Source organism: Vicugna pacos, chromosome 29, assembly GCF_048564905.1.
Source record: "Vicugna pacos chromosome 29, VicPac4, whole genome shotgun sequence".
NCBI classification, from domain to species: domain Eukaryota; kingdom Metazoa; phylum Chordata; class Mammalia; order Artiodactyla; family Camelidae; genus Vicugna; species Vicugna pacos.
In genome coordinates, this window is record NC_133015.1 from 19,961,942 (window position 1) to 19,977,618 (window position 15,677).

Here is a 15,677-nt window from a genome sequence, read left to right on the forward strand (position 1 = left end):
ATATAGAGGATCCCTACAAATCAATGAGATAAGTAATTCAATAGGGAAAAAAATGGGTAAAGATTCTGATACAATATTCACAAAAGATGATAAAAATGAACGGCGAATTATTGTGGAAATACAATTTAAAACAGCAAGGTACAATTTAACAACCACAAGACTGTGATCATTGCCTGAAGGAAAATGTAAAACTATGGCAGGAACTCACATATTGCTAAGAGGAGTTTAAGTCACAGCTTTGGAGAGTAATTTGACAATACATGGTAAAACTGAAAAACAAAGTATATGTAAATAATATACATATTACAGATTGTTATATGTAAGTATAAATATGAATATATGCTAACAGACTGTACATTTTAGATATCTGTATACTATATAGATGTAATTCCACAAGGTAAATCTTCTTCCTAGAGAAGATCTCTTCCTTCTGCCTTTGGTACGTGGTACACACGTACCAAAAAAAGACATGTCCAAGGATGTTTGTTGGATCTCTATTGGTAATAGGTAAAAACTGGAAAAAAAATAGAAAAGCCCATTATTAGGGGAATTGAAAAGTAAATTGCAGTATGTGAATAGAATGTAAAACTATACCTCAATTAAAATTAATTATATTAATGTATACGGATCAGTGTGGATAAATCTTGAAAACAATGTTGAGTGAAAAAATAGCAGATACCAAAAATATGCTAAAAATGGTGTAATTTAACTGAAATGTAAAACGCACATATGGTAACACAGGTTGTTTATGGCCACACACACACACGTGGACACACACAAATGTTGGGATATTTGGGGAATAAGATGGGGATAAAAGCTTCCATTATGTTTGTAAAATTTATTTCTTATAAAGAAAAAAATGATCTGAAGCAATATGGTAGATATTTACTTCGTATGTTCTAATAAAAAAAAACTAGAAGGAAAAAAGAATGATTTTAACAAATTTAAAGACAGGTTTTTTTTGAATTTTTATATTATCTTCTATGCTCTATTTGCTTGTCCTACATCAGTATATATTATTTTTATCTAATTTGCACTATATGGAAGCTAATACCATTAGAATTATACCCTAAAATAAATCCTCTTTAATTTATATTGGTCCTAAAGGCTTAAATATTTTTCATACACAGACCCAGGCTTTGCCTTCCAGAAACAGTGCATGCCAAACAGACCAGTAGTCAGGAAAAATATTGAATTTGGACACTCTGTAGGTATTTCTTTTCATTATTCTGCATATCTTTTATTGGCACCCACTCTTCATCCTAGAAGAACATAAAGAAGACAGATACAAGATTTTGGGGTGTCTTAGTCTCTTTGAGATGCTATAACAAAATACCATGGACTGGGTGGTTTATACACAACAGAAATTTGTTTCTCACTGTTCTGGAGGCTGGAAGTCCAAAATCAAGGTGTCACGAGATTCAGTGTGGTAGCTGGTGAAGGCCTGTTTCCTGGTTCATAGACTGCTGCCTTCTCTCTGAGTCCTCACATGGTACAAGGGGCAAGAGATCTCTGTGCTTAACCTTCTCAGATTGTACAAAGTCTTGGGCAGGTGAGGATGCCTCATTTGGCATTTTGATGGAATTCTTCACCCTTGCCCGTCAATCAAAACTATCAAAGTAGAATATGAGCCCTGGGTAAAAGGCACACCACCAGCACTGGGACAGTATTTGCTGAAATAGATGACTAAGGGCGAAGTTGCATGAAGGATGAAGACATGTTTATCCTTATTCCATAGATTAGAAAGCTGAAGCCTGGGCAGGCTAAGGATTGTGCCCAGGGTACCACTGTGAGTTTAAGGCAGTGGCTCCTCACTCTTGCACGACTTGTGACAGTGTACTGTATCTGAATGCTGACCAAAATCCACAACCCTAGCTCTATCTCAGGACCCTCTTTTCAAACAAAGCTATCATGTAGATGGTTAGGAAAGGGGCAGTTGTGTGGATCCCGGGAAATGCTGCTGCCGTAGTACTCACTGTCTTTTATAAACGACCACAACCCACCTTAGGGAGGCTGTAAACACTGAGAAGTTGGGAGTGTTTCTTTCCATAAAACTGATCACTCCAAATACTTGTAACGAAATAAAGGAATGTCATTTCAATTATGAAGTCACAAATATTTTAAAAGAGGGGAGAAAAGATCACTTTTTAAAGCAATCTCAAGATTCCCTCCAGATTCATTTGGCACTTTGTACTTCCAACTGTTCTACAACATCAGCTTGTGTTATTCAGCGTTGATACCATAACCCACTTAGAAATACCAAATGTCTTCATGACCACATATTAATTAGCCAAATAAAAGGAAATACATATGAGCCAATTATTCCAGGGCATAATCTTATCCTCAGAAGGAAATTTGATAATAGAAGGGTTTGGCTCACTTTTTTTTATTTTAAGAGTATCAAACTAATTCCTGAATAAAATATAATGCACTAAGATAATCTGGTTCAATAAAAGATACAGCAGCCTTATGCCCTCTCTAATGAAGAAAATTAATTTCCTGGCCTATATGAAATGTCAGAATTCACATCTAAGATTTCCATGAACTAAAACCAATCAACTAATAACAAACAGTTAAGGGAAAAAACTGAAATACTAATGCTATCAAAGAGGTTATGTGATGATGATTTCCATTTAATAAATAAAGATTTTTGTACATTTTCCTAAATATAAATTCTTCAAGGAAAATAGAATGTTCTATTAACACAGGAGAAACACACAAATGGAATAAATGAATTTCCTTTCTTCTTTTGAATAAAATAAATGTCAATTACTTGGCCCATGATATACTGAGTTGGATACACAGAAAAAAAGAACGTGATTAAATAGCTTCTCATTTGGTGCATTGTTTATGGATTCAGTCTTGATGATAATGCACTGAAATACAATCAATCACTGATTTTAATTTCCTTTATTGTGTTACAGACAGATGAAAAGGAAAGAGAACTGAATGAAGGATGGTTTAGCCAGGCTGTGCACCGTCTCGGGCTCCAGACGGCATACACTTCCTGTGTTCTTTGCAACATCACTAAGCATGGCTACGCCGCAGTGCCCACCTCACACAGTCTGTGCGGTTCACAGAGCGCTCCCCTAAGAGGTGGAGTTAAAAAAGGAGACGCCACCTTACTCTTTGTATCTGTGAGGGGATCCATACAGCAATGAACTTACTTTTCATGAATCACATAATAAAAAAAGCCTTTTATTCTATATGTTATTATATGTTCTAAAAACTACAAGATCAATAACAGTTGCCTTGCACGTTACCAGGCACTCAGTGATCAAGAGTGTATTTGCTAATACTGTTCATTATAATACGGTTGGCAGTTCCTGGTTTCTTCTCCCTCTTTCTCACTCTCTTTTTTAACCAGACAAATATTAATCAGAATTTATAATATAAAGTGAACGAAATTACTGTGTAGAGATGAGGATAATAATTACTTTTTCTTCATTAAGTTGAATATTTTCTAAGGAGTAGAGTAAAACCTAAAGAAATAATCTGTAATTAAAAATCTGAAATATCTTAAGCTTTATTTCCAGTGAGAATATAGTTGATTCTTGAAAAACTTAGGGCTTAGGGGCCTCAACCCTCTGCAGAGTCAAAAACCCACTTATAACTCATAGTCAGCCTCTGTATCCCGTGTCTCCCCTTATCCCAAGGTTCCTCTGTATCCTCAATTCCACATCCGTGGGTTTGACCAAAGGTGGATCGTGTAGTACTGCAGGAATTACCATTGAAAAAAAATTCATGTATAAGTGGACCTGTGAAGTTCAAACCCATGTTGTTCAAGGGTCAACTGTAGGGGCTTTTTAAGCCTTTTATTCAGCACCCAGGTTTACTACCCGAGCACCATCAGTTCTGAAATCCTTCAGCTGGAGAAGTTGTTTCTTCAGGAAACTTCTTCAAAATGCCTGACTTTTCCTGGAAATCCATACATAGAGCCTCTTATCTTGGATCTCCATCAATACAACATCAGTACAACTGGTTAAAAAATGTGAAGTATTTGGTGACTAAATAAGGATCCCTTCTTCCAGACCGTCCTCCCTGCTCAAGGGGATGCAAACCCCCCCCCACACCACTGACTGCCCCCACGGCACCCAGTACCCAAAAGGCATTTATTTGCTTCTGTGTATCTTATCCTGGTGACTCTGTGCTCCGTGAGGGACAGAGTCATGACTCTCCATCCCTGTATCTCCCAGGGCCAAGGACAATGTCTGGTGTCTGAGTTTAATAAAATGAAAAGTACAACAGGAGAAACCTCATATTGAAATAAAATCCACTCTTGCATCTCTTGCCATTGAATCTTTGGATATTTATGAATAATCCAAAGCACACTTAAGTCATTCCATACTGTTCTGTGTGTGTGTATGTGTGTTTTAATCAAAGGTGTGACTTGGGCTGTGCCCTTTAGGTCCAGGAGTAGCTAAACCTCTCCCCAGCCAGAAAGATTTTTAAGATGCCAAAAGGTCATATACAGAAAAATGTAAATACATATATATATAAATGACACTCATATCCTCATGGAAGTCTCATGCAAGTCAGGAAGCAGGGAACACGGTGGTCCGTGCTTACATTCAGGGTCACGGCCGCTTCTCTGCACCACCCCATGGCTCCTTTCCTTTCCCAGTATGAAGCCTCCTGGCGGCCTCGCATTTACCCTCCATCACCATACAAGCTGGTGCACATTGAATGAGACCAGCAGGGGGCAGGGCCCTGCAGTCATGGAGGTTGGGAAGGTGACTTACCAGTTACACTGAGAGTCATCACAGGCACGTTTTACAGAAGAGAGAGGAGGGACTGGAGCTGCGAGGCTCTCTCTTCATCTGGTTGATTTCACAGCTCCTTTCTCCCCTGGTACCACCTGCATAAGAAATCATTCTATATCAAACTGGAAGGAAGACTAAAGAATAAATGCCATAAATAAATCCTTATTATTTACTATCTTCTAGAATATTTCAATAAAAGCCATCAGCCTGAAAATTCTGTCCTGAAGCTCTATGTCTGAGCCAGTATCTGTGATGTCAGAATTTGGTGTGTTCCATTCAAACTGGTTCCCAGTTTAAACTCTAGTGTGATGAGAATATAAGCTAAAGATTAATCCTAAAAATTACAACTTTTAGGAAGTAAAACCACATAAAAATTAAAATCCACTTCAGTGTATATAAAATAGTTAGGAAAAACTGCCCACAGCTCATACTTCAAGGACAAATGGTGGGAAAACAAATAGCCAAGTCCAAGGTCGCAGGTAACTTCCCCATCCTCACATGGACCCTCAGTACCAGGATTAGAATGGGATTGAAACCTATTGCAATCAATAATAATAATAAAAAAGTGCGTCCCTATAACTCCATGGAACTACTTTCCATAAATTTTCACTTAACGGAATTGAACTGAAAGTGGTTCCAAGGCATTCAAAGCAGTCTTACTGTCACGTGGGGGCACAGCACAAGAAGCCCCCTTAAATATCAGACCTCAAGGTCAGGGAGAGGAGAGAGACCGCCTCTGTGTTTCTTTCCGTCCTGAAACTCGGCCGTGTGCTAAGTGGACACGCTGATGGAAGGCAGGAAACAAAGATGTAAACCAGCAGACGTTGTCCCCAGGAAAAGCAGGCAGAGCAGGCAACAGAACGGGTAATAAATGTGTCCAAAGAAAAGGAGAAAAGCTCTCCTCTCTTGCCATAAATAAACGGAATAAAATAGCCAGCAGAAGAAAAGTGCACACACAAGGGGAGATGCTCTGGGATATGTGGCTTATTACCCATGTATTTTTGTCAGGGATACACTTCTCTTTGACTCCGTAACGCCAGAAAATTGGTACACAGTTAAAAACAACAGAAAGGTGAAAACAAATACTAAGCAGAACGCTCAAACTGCTTTTGGTGGAAGTAGAAGGGCACCGATGATTGCTTTAAATCACCACGTCAGACCTTACAGAGATTTGGACTTTAAGCTCTCATTTCCTCTTCTGCCTCGCAGATTGATTTGAGATATAATGAACTGCTGTTTGTGAAGCACTTGTATCTTTAAACAATGACTGTGAAAGGAAGGCAGATAATGGTCAAAGGAGGAAGTATTCTTTCCAGAGCTAAGCAGGTTTTATCCAGAGACACCGACTCTGTGAGACTTTGGCCGCTGCGGCTGGGACGCACTTCTGATACCTGGACTTCACCTCTCGGCAAGCAGCGAAGAGTTGTCCCTATCAACTGTCAGACACTGCTTCCTTGGTCTCCCAATCAGATCAAAGCTGCCACTCACCTCTTTTTTTATCTCTTACTCTTGAGATAAAATCAAGAGTCATTTGTGCATCCTCACACCAAAAATTGAAAACTATCTAGCTATGTCACTCCCCCTGGGAAAGAGACTCATGGTATTCAATTTGTAGCCATGGTATAGGATGTTGAAAAGCTAAAACCTGTCTGGCTTCTTGGTTATCAAAAGGAAAAACCAGATACATTGCAACCGACTACTATAGGAGTATCAGAAATCTCAGAACTGCCATGTTGTTTACATTTTCTGCAATGCTGGTAACAGTAAGTTAGGAAAGATACTATGTGGTGTTAGAACAGAGTCCAGAAAGTGATATCAACAAAATTGCTCAGAAATAGAAAGAAGTCTTAGCTTTAAACGTCAAGTCCAAATTGATCTGTAGACAGAGACTCCCTCCTGGAAAAAAAAAATGCAGCCAAATGCTCAACAATAGAGACAAAAGATGAGCTAGGCAAACTCATTACAGTGACGCGGAAGCTGTTTGATAAACCACAGGACAGAGACAAAGCTCTCTGTTAAAAGAGCAGTCTGAGGCTCTCCACTCAACCTGCCAGCTGCAGCTAACATGAACATCTCTTAACAAGAAATGTGCAGGGGATGGAATAATGAAGGAGCGATTCACTGAATGAGACAGAAAGCTCCAGATCAGTCAAAGGCACCGCCTGAAACGCCTGGAGCTGGTTCTGTGCCAGTGCCCAATGACGCAGCAAAAAAAATCCGCTATCAGCTGCTCAGAAGGGGTCAACATTCAGCACACCTAAAACTTAGCTAACTATTTGTCGAACATCCTCCACATCTGGAGCAGGGCAAGCCTGACCCGGCTGAGCCAAATGTCATTTATGGGAGAGAGAATGAGTGCGGAAGAGCAGATCAACCACCTCTTCCTGCCAGATTCCAAACGTCCTTGCGGATTAAGCCTTGTTCAGAGCATTTGGGATTTTGCATGGGATCTAGATGTGTTGGCTTACACACATCTTGGCTCTAAATGAGTCCAAGTCTGCCGGTCTGGACAAATGTTACTCCAAGCTATGGAGACAATTCGGGCCAGAAATCATATATGCTCAAAGATTCAAAATAGGATTGTGCAGCTTGAAAAGAAAGAGGTTTGCAAGAACCAGGGAGATGCTTTGCTAATGCCTCCCGGAGGGTCAGGGGAGCTTCCTATAGAGGAGTCACAGCCTCCAGCACCTGCTTCTGAGTCCCCTCAAGTGCACATGCCCAAGCCCTGCTTCCCTCCCGCCTCATCGGTGTCAGAGGATGTCAGGGCCCTAGAGCAGGCCACGCGTGCCAGCTGCGGGGCTCCGCCAGCAGGCCGTCCCTACTTGGGGACTCCCTGTCAGCTCGGTGAGACCTTCCCAGACCCGCACAGTGGTCTGAGGCCTTTCCTCCCCAGTGGTTCCCTTCCCTTCTCCTCGCACAGGAGCCACCCCTGCAGGACAGTCTAAAGGCTCATTTCTCCTGCTCCCTGCCTCCCTCTTTATCCTTCATAGCACATCCTCAATAAACTGCCTGCATGCCTTCCCCTGCCTACCCCTGCCTACCCCTGCCTGGGCAGCTGCTGCTTTGAGGGCATAAGCTTGTATCTACAAACTGTAGTTTTTGCTTCTACAAACTAGATTCCACCTATGGAGGAGACGAGAGTGATTCATCAAGATGTTTGTTTAGAATCAGGGAAAAGCACAGCATGGATTTCTTAACTGCAAGTCATGTTAAGATTTAAATGCTTTCCTTTCTCAACAGGGTTACTGGAATGACACGTGGGGGAAAATGCAGAAGACATTTGTATTTTCACAAGGCATCTGGTGATGTCTCGCATATGACTGCATTTGGCCTATGAGCAACGAGCAGTGACTAACACAGACTGAGCTCACCAAGGACACTTCAGAGGGAAGGCTGCGAGGGATGTTTGAGAGAGGTGCACTCAGGGAAAATGGAGAAGACTGGGCAGAGACCCAGCAGGCTAACAGCTGCCATCCACTGGGGTGTTTTCAGGCCATTTACAGTGCACCAGGCGGTGTATGAAACACGTTGCATGTTGCATACTACATGTATATAAACACACAAAACCATACTGCCATCCTTTAGATGAGCCCATGAAACAGATGATTTCCTCCTGTTAAGGATGAGGAAGCCAAAGCAGGGGCAGCTGCTCTAACTTAACAAAGAATGTGCACCGTTGGTTAAGAGCCAGGAAATAAACCCCTCCAGGCACTAACACAGATGCCTCATTGATGGGGTGGTACCTGGGCAGAGTCGCTGGTAGGACAAGGGGGCGGCTGGGGAGGGTGGGGGTTAGGTCAGGGGATGAGATTACTCCCTCTTAATGCCACATCGCAGCAGACATGTCACATGCTCCCTTCACAGCAACGTGGCCCACTTCCGATTTTACTTTTAATTGCGGTGGACAGTTCCACTGAAGCTCAGCCTGCTTGTGCTCTCAGCATCCCAACTAATCAAACACCTGCATCTTTTGCTGTTTCCTCACAAGATCTTATCCAACTTAATGAGACCTCATTTCAGCCTGTGTTCACATGCAGCCTAGAAGGACAGAAACTTAGCAGCTCTGTTAGGGAAAGGGAGCCACTGGGTAAATCTGGGGGCATTCCCTCTGCTCTGAACAGCCACCGCAAACTGGAGCTCCCATCGATTATAGCAGCATCCTAGAAAATGCACCGCTGTGTTGGCTTTTTGTCTTTCCATGTCTCAATCTCCTTACTTCCTCATTCCCTTAAGGTCACCTCAAAAATAAAGCCACTCTCATCCTCGTCACAGGCTGTCCTGTTAGGGGACCGTAAACCAAGACGGTGTAAGAAGTGATTCCAGAAAGTACTCAAAGTGCGGTTCTGGAGCTGGGTCTGGCACAGAGCACCAGCCCACCTCCGATGCCTGGAGGAGGTGGTAATCCCTGGAGCTCTTAGCATCCCTATTACCAAACCATATGTGAGGTGACTGGGGCAAGGGACAGGAGAGAAGGGTAAGCACTGGGTCCCGCAGTCCTAGCACAGGGACATTATGAGGCAATGGTAAATGCGAAGGTTATGGAGTTGGCTGACTTTTTATAACTGCCTTAAAAGGCTAGAGCAAACAAGGAGAATCAGGCTCACGTTGGTCTGGAGCAGGCTGTGACAGCCAGGACTCATGGCTACACTTACATGCCTCCGGCAGACGTATGGGAAAATGTGTTAAACACACAGCCCAGATTTAAGCGATAAGGATGAGAGCTCAGTGGAAACTGACTGTACCATCTGGAGAGGAATCTTCTGCTAAAGGAAGGGCCCTCTTTGGAAATAATGGCCCCTGGAGGCCTGAGCTGGGGACTATTAGACGTTGCATCAAACAGAGGTACAAGCAGAATTGCCTCCCTTCCCCTCACTTCCGGCAACGCACCTGCAGAACGTGTGCTGTGCGGGTCTCACGTCCCACACAACACACGGGAGATGAACAACAGAAAACAGTCCACCGGGGACAGTAAGGGACAGCTTGCCCTGAAACTTCCTGGATATTTTAGACTCCCTGTTTCACCGTAGGAAGGATTATATTTTATAGTGCAATCAATTCTGATCACCGTCAGGAGCTAAAGCGGGAGTGTGGCTGCAACATGGGGATCCCCTGGGGTGCTCTGGTGCTTCTACGCCTGATGATTACTGAACAGACAATTGCAACAACCACCGCCCCAAACAGGGCAAAGCAATCAGGAATGAAGATCCCTCTGGGATGAAGGTCCGCGGCTCTCTACCAGGTGAGCGGCTTAGTGCTGCCACAGTGCGGGATGAGGGTGAGGGACATCTGGAAGCCGTGGCTGCAGAGGGAGGTGATAAATTCCACTCGCGGTCTCGATACCCGTTGCAGCAGAGAGGACATAGCCTGCTCTAAGCCTGCCTATATAAAACTACCTGATAGAAACTGCAGCCAGTCCCACCTTGAAAATGTGGTGACAGAGTGGACTTAGCGAGGGACACCACACAGTCTGAAAAGCGCAGCAGGCTGGACTGCAGCGGATGCCGCTTGGCTCATCTCCTGTTAGCATCACCTGCAGTGCACAGTGGCACGAGCTCTGACTCACTTGCTGTACCTCAAACAGGCATGGCCCGAGTCAGTGTGCTCCCGGCTCCAGGGCTAAGATGCCAACAGAACCCTTGCCAGTTGTAGGCACAGCCTAAAGGCATATCCTTGGCAGTGACCTTCAACCAACGGGAGATGAGTGTCAGCAGATAAAGGCTGCAGCCTCCTGCCTTTGGTGAGGACATTTCTGGGAAACATCCTGTTCAATTTTCGGAGGTTCTGAACGAACTGCCCAGTCGCCTTTAGCAGTGGAAACAGCAATGCACACATACTGGCCTTCCTCCCTCTGCATCCTTCTGTTTCCCTCCCTTCCTCACTCTGCTTCCTGAGCTCATCTCTCAGGCAAATTACCTGCCCAGAATCCCCTTTTCAAGCTCTACTTTTAGAGGAAACTGAATTAAAACACACAAAATGTCTCCAAAATCTTCCTGTTCTCGGCTTTATGACAAAGGTGCTCACTCCTGCTGGAGGTGGAGCTGGACTGAATATTGGAGAAGGAACATTTATGATTCAGAGCCCAGGAGCAGTGTGAGTCTGGGGTATGTGCCAGATTTTAGATTTCCACTGCTTTGCAGAATCTTCACCTTAAAACTTGGAGATGCTGAAAACCCACTGTCACACACAGCCAGATGAGTTATTGCTACTGGAATTTTTAAGTCACTCAGATAACATATTTTTAGAGAAAATCTACCCTAGAGCAAAATTGGAAGCATTGGCGGGAATATTCCTTATAGGCCTATAATTTTTCACCTTTCAGACTCTCTTACATACCCAGTTCAAGCTATCATCAATACTGCTTTGGGGCATTCCAAGTTGTCCCCAGTGAGCAGTCTGCTACCAGCTCTAACAACTCTCGAAGACACGTGAAGTTCAAGCAGTGTCTAAGAGCTTAGATCAATGAGTCATGAAGAAGCTAAATGGGATGGCTAGCTTCACAGGACCCCCTGACCCCATGTGCAACACCAAGGAACGCTGACAGATGGCCTCTGAGGCACAGCAGCTAAAATAACACTCAGCATTCTGTGGTTTCCAGTCCCAAATTATCCACTGATATTCCACTGCCATGCCTTTGAAATATGTGACATTACCCTCATTATTCTGAATAGAGGAAAATAGATTAAAAGTGACTTATTTAATAATGTAGTGGTCAAAAATTTAAAAACTGGAACTCAGTAGTTCCTGAGTTCAGAATTATGTCCTTTGGCTGTTTAAGCTGGAAGAGTTCAAAGTGAACTGATGTTTCATCCAAGAAATTATTGTTCTATGTGCTATTTCTTGCTGGGTTCCAGAAACAAGTAATGTCAAAAATTCTTTAAATGAAAGGCTTGGGCTTCAAGCTCTTGAGAGTGAAAGGTGTTTTGTTGCAATCAACAGGCCAGGGAGGTACCAGAGAATTCAAAAACCACTGCTGAAGACAGTAAAAGAATATTTGCTAATCCTTACTTACCTCAAATAGACAAAAGAGGAGGTGCAGACCAGAAGGAGTAGATTGACAGGCAGGAGCAGGGAGTGGAACTGACAACTTAACTGTGTGTCCACAAGTCATCCAAGACTAAGGCACCGTTCCTTTATTATGCTGCTGAGCTGAATAGCCTTCCATCTAGAGCGCTCATTGCAGAATGTGAGCACAAGGAATTCATTTTTTCTGTACTACAAATTTCCTTCGAAATCTGGTTAAGTTGTACGGCTATCAGCATAGCTGACACCTTCTTGGGTTCGTACAGTTCCTCTTGTCCTTTTGCTGACCCTACCCAGGACTGTACTGTGAGGTAAGTCACTTCTCTGTCATCAGGGGCTTTGTGGTTAATAGGTATTTTTTAATAATCATTAGGACAGGTGGCTTCTATGTTCTGTTGGTCCCCAAACAATAATGAAGAGTTTCGCTGCCATATTCCCAGTGCCCGTAAGACTAGTTACCCATTCATAAATCTTGACTTAGGAATGTACATCCTGTTTGCAAGCACAGACCACCCCCATACCCTAAGTTAACTATAAAATTGTTCCAGTGGCCCCTTAGCGGTGCAGAGCGCAGCTGCGTATGCTTCTGGATGGTCATCCGCCACATCGGATCCTGGTCTCACCCTGTGAGTAAGTTACCCTAAAATAAACTGATCCATTGATTACATGGAGCCGCCAGCCTCGTTTTTCAGCCTCAAGATACCTTCTCTGTCAGGTAGGCACTTTTCATTTACCTCCACCCTCCAACAAAAATGAATACATTATTTAAATTATTTATCTTTTATATAGACATCGTTTCTGAAATTCCACACAGCTACCTCCCAGAAAAAGCAACAGTCTTCTCAACGTAGATGAAGCTAGTGAAAGCCAACGAGTTTAGAAGACAAGAATTACACTAACATAAAGTAAATTATCGTCACATTTGAATCTAAACACTGAAACCTACATGTCGCTTTCCTAAAACAAAAATATCTCTGGAATGCATATTAAAAATACAGGTTTCTGGACCTTGTCCAGGACCAATGAATCAGAATGTCCTCGGACAGAGTCCAGGTATGTAAACGTTTAAACAAATTCCACTCCCACATTCCCCTCCATTAGCACACGACTTACTGAGTCCCGGGAAGTTTGGAGAAACAGAACCCCACATGTTGTGCTTTTGATCTCTGTGTTTGGAAAGCAGCAAGTTGCACGAAGTCTGGTTGAAAAAAGCATACTCGAGTTGGGATTTATTTTTCTCACATACCAAGAAGTCTGCATGTAAGCGCCGGCTGGCTTTGTTCCGACAGTGCCGTGAGGCCAGGGCCAATGTCTGCGGACCCTCTGGGCCTCTTCCTCAAAACTGTCACCCAACACCAGACTCCTGCTTAGCTTCCTTTTAAAAACCCCTGTTGTTGCTCCCCAGAGGCTGCAGCCTGGGGCGTGCACACAGTCATCTGTATTACCAGGGTTCTCTTCGACTGTCTCTCTTTCATCAATCTGCTAAGCGGTCTACCTCTGATTGTATCATCTGTAGCTTTTAGGTTACACTAAGTCGACTAATCACTCTATTGTTTGCAATAATGGCTCGGGGCATAAATTTTTGAAGTCCCTATTTGAGGTTCATTCTGACTCCTGGCAGACTCTTTTTTTTTTCCCCCTTTCTCTGCTAAAGGAGCTGGCCTTCAATTTAACCTGCTGATTTCAAGGAGGTACCAAACCTCCACTGTTTTTGAAAGCAACCTCAGACTTGAACATACTCACATTCAGTTCCAAATAAAGTCAGAGATGGGGGGAAAAGCTTCAGAGCTCTGACCCGCCTCTCTCTGTGAGCAACATCTCTGAGGCACTGTTCTTGAGCTGGGAACGGGGGCGTGGTCCCCTTCTTTCAGAATGGCCCTCATGATTTATGAGGAGGATGCTGGCAAGGCAGCAGACTCGAGTCAGCTCAAGTCATGTCTCTCAGCTTTGAGCCCCCAGGAATAAGCGATCTAGGGGGAAGGCGATTAGGACCTGCCAGGCCTCGAGGAGAGGCTCTGGCCTGTAAGTGGGGCTGGGCGGAGGAAGAGCCCCAACATCTTAGGCTCACTTGGAATTTAGCCTCTGCAACAAGAAACTGGGAGACAGTTAGAAATCCTGGCAGCCTGTTCCTCTGGGAAAGATGCCACAGCCCTGGACCAAGTCCTGCGAGGAGGGGGAGCCTATTTCCAGACTACATCCACCTGAGGAGTGGTTCCTGGAGAGCTGAGTGTGGACAGAGGGAGCAGGTCACGGTCGAGAGATGCCGACTCTGTTCGGACCAAGATTTAGGAGATTTTTTTGAGAGAGAAAAAAAAGTTTCTTCATCTTTGGTATAACCTTAGCACACTTTCCAGAGACTTCGCATTTTTAAAAAACTAATATTCACCAGTTTCGACTGTCGCTGGGGAACCGGTCAGTGGAGCTCCTTGTCACCGTTCTGGAAGTCACTTCTTTCCTTGATTTTTCAGGCCTGTTAACACATGACAGAACTGACATCTCCATCCGTGATGTTAGCTGTAAGTTATTTTCTCCCAGTTTGTCATCTGTCTTTTTACATCGCTTGCGGTGTATTGTTCTGGCACGATATTTAAAAATAAAATTGTATGTAGCTTATGTAATCATTTTCCTCTTACTGGATTTTGACTCTTAGTTGGAAAAACATTCTCCCCTTCATGTGATACAGTAAGATGCTCATTTTCCCTTCGTGCTTGAACGATTTAATTTTTACATTTACACCTCCAACCATTTTCAGTTTGTTGAAGTGGGTTGTGCGAGGTATAATTTTTAAGTCACCTTGTTCTAAATGACTAATTAGACGCTTCAAACCAATGATTAAAAATTCCATCTTCTTCTGAGGCACCTGAGATCGCACCTTTATCATGTAAAAGTTTTCCACATATATTTTATTTGCTTTCAGACTCCATTCTGTTTCATTGGTGTATCAGTCTATTTATGAGTTCTTTTAATTACAGAGACATTCTATTTTCAAATTTTAAATTTTTAAATGGCTAGCCTCTTGCAACTCAATTATTCTAGTTTTCAGGGTTTTCAGACAGTTATGATTTATTTATTATTTAATTTCATTAATTTTAGAATTAGCTTGTACAGCTCCAGACCAAGAAAATAAAATTAAGCCTTCTGGATTCTGTTATCACATTAAATTTATACATTAACTTTGGAAGCATTGACACCTTTTGATTGAGTTGTTCTATTCAAAACCATAGAAGTCTGTCCATTCCTTTGAGCCTACCTTTCTCTGCTTTTTAGTGGTATTTTAGTTTTTTCCTCAATTAGATTTTGCACATGACTTGTTAACAATATTTCTGGGTATTTGTTGCTGTGGTTTTTGTCTTCCAACATATTTTATACATTGTTGCTTTTGGTTGATAAAAAGGCTGTTGATTTTGTGTTTGTGTGTGTTTTTATAACCTGCTAAATTACTAATTCTTATTGTTTACATTAATTTTTTTTACTGATTGCCTTTGGTTTTCTAGGTATGCTATCATAAAGTCTACAAATAAAAATAATTTTCTTCCTTTCTTTTAATTGTTACATCTCAAATTATTATTGTTACATCTCTGAGGAATTGGCTAATTTCCTCAACATAATAAATTAATAGCAGTAGTGGACAGTACAATAATTCTTGCCTTATTAATGTTCTTAGTGAGAATGAAAAAGATGTTTCCTTGTCAATTAAGATGTGGGTGTTGATTTGTCTCCATTTTCCTGGAATAAACTCTACTTACTTCGATGCATCATTTTTATGATATCGTTGGATTCTATTTTACTAATGATTTACTTGTAACGTTTTATCAATATCTGTGATTCACAAAAAACCTGTATATGAAACTTTACAACCACTTACTCACAATCATTCTGCACTGGAAATTCCCC

At 42.4% G+C, this 15,677-nt stretch overlaps 1 long non-coding RNA gene across 2 annotated transcripts; it reads right to left on the minus strand.

Moving 5' to 3' along the window:
• Positions 1-209: 209 nt before the first annotated feature.
• LOC140690262 (uncharacterized) lies at positions 210-4,946 on the minus strand. 2 transcript variants are annotated; one of them, XR_012065474.1, is made up of 3 exons: positions 4,743-4,946; positions 1,133-1,262; positions 210-514 (listed from the first exon to the last, which is right to left on the minus strand). It is a non-coding gene; the product is annotated as an uncharacterized lncRNA (long non-coding RNA). The 2 variants fall into 2 exon arrangements; XR_012065475.1 differs by lacking the exon at positions 1,133-1,262.
• Positions 4,947-15,677: the final 10,731 nt, after the last annotated feature.